Raw genomic sequence first — 6095 nt, forward strand, 5'->3', positions numbered from 1 at the left:
GATGAAGGGGAATATTAAAAATCACCTGTAAATATTTAAAGGCTGCAAAGATTAAACAGGAGGTGATTTTCTACTGTGTGTTCCAAGAAGGGTTTTAACTTAACAGGGATAAAACTGAGCAAGGAAAAATATATAAAAGTTACGGAAGCGTTATTTGTAAAAAACTTAGAAATCAGCCTCATAATGCGTAAGCATTTCTCTGTGAATGAAGGGACATCCGCTGTGTAATTTACAAAATGATACGAGGTTACAGATTTGCTATTGTTTTGTAAAGCACTCTTAGGCTGCCTAGTGGAGACCAAAATAGGACTTGATGTCTGCCTTTCTGATTTCTCAGCTGAAATGGATTGATTTCTCCCTCCTGCTGTTCTGCCATTGGGAAGGACATGCATGATTTGAATCCAGACAGCTTTTTCCATGTTGACTTGATACGCTGACCAGTTTTAAATGAGCACAAATCGGCTTACCATGAAATATAGTAGAAATATAAAGTGTTGGGTAGCAAGTCCTTTTGTTGAGTTGATTTGGGTCCAGACAAGGAGAGTCATATGAACATGGCATTATCTCTTTCCTAATGTACATTGCTTCGTTTGCAGCAATGTTAAATATCACCAGAACACCTTTAAAACCTAGTGGTTTCAATAGTTCAAGGCCTGTTCTCCCCCTCACAGAAATCGAACCTGTACATATAAATTTAGTGTCCAGTGCTGAGTAGTTACCAGACTTGAAGCTGGTTTGGTAGTCACCCAAAAGTCTTATTTTAAGTGCCTTAAACTGAACCATAACAGCATCTGCCCAGCATAAATTATAATTCTCCAAAATGCTCTGTACTCATTCATACAAGTAATTTATAGTGACTGTTTCAACTTTGTTCCAATGAACGCTTTTAAATCCAGGCAGAAATAGCATCACTCCACAAACAGGGGCCTGCCTTCTTCAACCACTCCTTGTGTGCATCCGTATTATCACTCTTCTGCCTGCCTTTTTCTGCAACAAAATCCTTACGAGCACAGGCCAACTAAGCCTCCTTTTTTGAGACACAAATCTTTCGTTGTTCACCAATAAACAGTGGAAATTGCAGCAGGTCAGTGATACGAGCTTTCCCTCAAGCTTGACCTGCTACACAGAAGCATGTGAATGCTTCTGTTGACTAGCTTTTTGGAAACCACTGTTTGACATCCAGTTGCTATTTTGGTTATATTTTTAGCCATTTTGAGTAATTTTTCCTGCCCATGGAAGGGCTGCTTTAAAGCAGTCCATAAATCTTGGGTAAGTCCTGCAAGCTGATGTTACTAAATGCAAAATGATACACACCACTCCTGTGTTGATAAGTAGCCTGCTCAGCTCTGTTTATGGAGCCTTCCTGTTAAGAGGTATAAACTGCAGATAAAAATATTGTTGGCAATTGCTGCGCTTCATCAAGTTCCCCTTGATTTCTAAACCTTCAAAATAACTCGGGGAAGTGCTGAGTGACACTAAAGGATCTTTTACTTTCCTTGGCACAGTGTCTATTTCTACTGTTTTTCAGCAGAGAGATCTTGATGTGCCCATCTGATCCACTGGTTCTTCAGGTCTGCTTTTAATAATGGGTACCACACGCAGTTCTCAAGAAAGACAAAATCTTGGGTCCCTACTTCCTGTGAATCATTTGGTAAAAATAAGACTCTTGTATTTTTAATAGATCAAAATTCTTAGTTTTTATAGTTCATCACAGTCACTGTTAAAGCTATAACTGATTTTCAGAGTATTTAAGGAATCTGATCTTGATCTTCTGTATGTTAAAAACCATTACAGCAAATGCCTCACATTATTGTTCTTAGAGAAGAAATAACAAGGTGGCTTCAGCCTTAAGTACAAAGCATTTATTCTATGTTCACATTTGCTCCTGTCACAGAGTTATCTCTAGATCTATCTTTGTCCATGACAGGGGGAAAGCAGGCCCTTGCAGTACATTGGCATAGATATTCGTTCTTTTCCAAGAACTCATTAATTTACAATAATGTTCCTCTGGACATATGTGACAGAATCTAAGGTGGTTGTATGCACACTTATTTTACCTCCATTTGTCCACCATCAGCTTCATCACTGAGACTTTTGGCTGACCTTTAGCTGTTTTTCCCCAATTTGGCAAATTTCCATTGCTTGTTAGGCCATAATGAGCAACTTCCAAAACAATATATGTGAAAATCCAAGGAAAATGTCCTTCCCCCTTGTGAAATACAAAGTAGTCTATTATGACTCCAGTGCTTCTCGTGAAGCAGAATTAAGAGAAAACAAGGCTGTTCACACACCAAGCAAGCTGACATGAAAAGTTTTAGAGTTAGTACTCACTGATTTCTTTTGCTGAACTAATATTCTGGTCCTTGTACTAATATACTGTTCCCTATTGCTAAACAAACCAGCCTATATCACCAACAAAGTGCCCTTGCAGAACTAAATCTTACCAGTTATACAGCCTTAAGCAGTAGAAGGGGACTCCCTGGAAATTATAACAATGTATTTAAAATTTTAACAACTTTGCCTGTTCTCTCCTTGGATAACATTTTTAATACTTTCTCTCACTTCTTTTTTTTTCCTTCTCTCTGACAAATATAAACATTGTTCTTAGACAGGAATTTTCTCAAAATAATAATAATGAAAATAATAACAACTGTAATAATTTAAACTACCTAATTCCTACAAAGACTATCATAATAAGGCTTCTATATGTTTGTTGCTCAAACCTTTAATGTTTTAATAAAAATATTAACAATTACAGTAAGTTCTGTTACTTAAATACATTAACTATGTTATATTTACTACATTACAAAGACTTATCTGGAATTAATGCCTCTTGCTTTATTATGTTGGCCCACAACAACAGAGGTGGATTCTGGTGTGATAGTAGCAGAGGTTGAACCTTCTTGTTCATCACTGGCAAAAATGCATAACTAATGGTGGTGACTATGTTGAAAAACAATGTTTTGTAGCTGAAAATTAGTTTTATCAAATACTATCACTGTACTCATTGTATCTGTCTTAATTTCCACAGAAATAACTAGGCAGTGTTATTTTTGAAGCAATTTCCTTGTATGTGGCTCAACAATTTCTCTTCACTCAGTGTGGCCCAGGCAGGCCAAAAGTTATGGCACCCATGACCTAGCATGTGGCCTGTGGCTGATGAGACTTCTGTCCTTGAACTCCTGCTAGGCAGGTATCCCTAGGAGGCTTACTACCATGGAAAACACTTAGAGCTGACTGCAGAAACAAGGCATTTCCAAAGCCCTACTTTAGTCACTTAGATCAGTCTGGGGTTTTGATGCCTTTTAATAATTGCCCACCATGCATAAATAAATAAATAAATAAATACACCCATCCAAAAACAAACAAAAAAACACAAACAAACAAATACAGGAATGAAATTATATCTGCATGGAAACGTCAGTATTAAGAATTCTTTGACACATGAGGGCAGATCCAGACCAAGAGATATAGAATTGACGTTCAAGAGAAAGCCTTCCATTGAAGTAATGGAACATAAAACAAAAAAGTTACCTTCACCTAGCAAGCAGCAGAAATTGTCTTTAAACTCCAATGTGTGATTATGGTAAATTATCTGAATGGCTTCTACAATCAGTCTCTAAGTCAAAACCTCACTACAGTCACCAATAAAAAAATGTCATTTCTGCTTTTCTATTAATGATGCTGCTTGAATGGGCCATCTAATGTCTGTGTTTATGCATTGTCCCTGTTCCTACTACAATGAGAAGACCATATATGTAATAAACTAAAAGTAAATTAAGTGTGGTTTGTATTGTTCCATTATTCCAATGAATAACACAGTTGATCTTTGTGGGGTCTGGCTGCTCAGTATTTTGCCCTTGGACTGTCTGTCTTTTCTAAGTGGAAATAGCTGAGGTGATGAGAGAGACAGTGTGAGCTGGTGTGCAGAACACTAGTTTGGGAACCAAAAATTAGCCATGGATTCACAACTCTGTTTTTTGCAAGTCATCTCAGTCTCTGCAAGATATGGAGAGACAGACTTAGACATCTCAGAACTGTTCTTGGGGTGATTTCATTGTGTTCTAGAATGTAGAGAAGGACTAGAAAAGGCTCCTTCAAGCTGCACTAACAAGAGCTCTACAGGGGAGTCAGTGCCACCAGAAGTTGCTTTGGCTGTTCCACTTCCAATTCAACATCAGCCACCTTTCTGAAGGCTATGTGGGCTACCGTCCCCAAGGTCTTGGAACAGAAGATATACTTACAGAGTTAGCAGTTGTAATGAGGTAATACCTTTCTTCAGAAGCTTGTTTGCATCAGTCTCTATCTTAAGTAAGGTTGCTATCCATTGGCTTTTTATTAATTGGTGGTATCTATTTGGCTACAAATCTGCTTCATTTGTGGGCTAACAAGTAGAGAAATAACAAATGCAGGGCAGTATAACTGTTTTTGTCATTGTCCTGTGATCAGTGTTCAAGTCTTCTGCACTGTGGTCCAGTCCAATGCAGGCCTTCTGATCTTAATGTCGACAACATACTTGTGGTTTTACTGCTGTTAATTGAGTCCTTGCATACCAAGATAGACCATATTCATAACACCTGCTGTATTATTTTTTTCTCCTGCTTTCATACAGCATTCAGACGTTTTGTCTGTAGAAGTGTTTTTGTTACAAATCTCTTCATGCTGGCCAACTCAACTGCAGCAAGTCCCCATTTGCCTTAAGATAATGATGTCGCCCCGTGTTTATGCCAGGGCTAGAGTTTTATGGAATTTGTTTAAAGCCCGCAATACATGCCCTACCACAACAGTCAGATTTCTACCCCTTCTCCTCTGTTCCACCACCAGCCTGGATATTCAGCACAGCAAGGAGAAAAGATTTAGTATGACTTTCTGCTTCTGAATGAGGGACTGCTCTTTCCAGGCCTTAAAATAGGCAAAGATTTCAAGAGATTTGAAAATGGAACCTAGGAGCCTAGGTCATAGTGCATTTTTGAAAGACATACTCTGCATCTGTATCACATTACTGCTCAGCTGCTTGGCTTTTCCTAGGCTATCTGAAAGTGGATATGTGCTGCTGTGTTCCAAAGGGAGCTTATTTTAATATTGTACTAAAATACTGACAATGAAATCTTGTTACTTTAATTAGGTGACAACCACTGCAATCTTGGGTCCTAAGGCTTTGAGTAGGAAAAGATTGATTGCTGAGATAAATTTCTACCAGCATGGACTTCACAGGATTTTTTTTTTTTACTGTAAATGTTATTGCTGTCTTTCTTGACACATCCCAAATTTTGCTGGGCACACAATGACAGAACAAGGTAAATCTGAAAAATCAAAAAGATGCTTGTGTGTTTTCTGCAGTTAATTCACAGACTAAAAAGACAAGCTTAACAAAAATGAAGTACCTTTTAGATAAGATAATGCTTCTTCAGTGCAATCAGGAGCTCTAGAACTTACATAAAAGTTCTTATTCTGATCTCTTTGCTTGTACACCAGAACTCAGAAACTTTCTGGCTGCAGAACAGTATATGGGATGGACTCAGTTTCAGTTCAGAATTGCTGAACAATATAAGACTATGATGTAAACTTCAGTTCTCAACTGCATACGATTTTGTCTTAGTCTAGGTATCAAGACTCTGAGTCTTAGGACTGCCAGATATTCCAGTAAGATCACAATCTGTGCAATTTCTGGGTCAAGAAAAAGAAGTGCAGATAATTTCTTCACCCTCCCCATACTGTATTCTGTCAGCTGTACATACTTAACAAGAAATTGTAAGTAGGAAACTGTCCCCTGCTTTAGCAACTCTGGGTCATAACAGGTATTGGTTGTCAATTTCCAACTGGACTGTCTAAATGCTAAAGCTTTTCTTAGAGACCTGAAAGAATTTATCCTTGTTTTTTGTACTATCATCTAGCAGCTGTGTCTAACCCAGAACTCCAGCCCCTCTCGCTTTCCTGACTTCAGCATTTCAGGATGTTCTCAGCACATGGAGATCTTCAGATGCCATGATCAGCCCTTGACTTTTTTTCCTCTGTTCTACTGCAGGGAGAAATTCAGGCAAGATCAAGCGTATCAGGACACAAGAGGGTACTTCCCACAAAGTGCTCCTTTCCTT

Source organism: Coturnix japonica, chromosome 1, assembly GCF_001577835.2.
Source record: "Coturnix japonica isolate 7356 chromosome 1, Coturnix japonica 2.1, whole genome shotgun sequence".
NCBI lineage: Eukaryota > Metazoa > Chordata > Aves > Galliformes > Phasianidae > Coturnix > Coturnix japonica.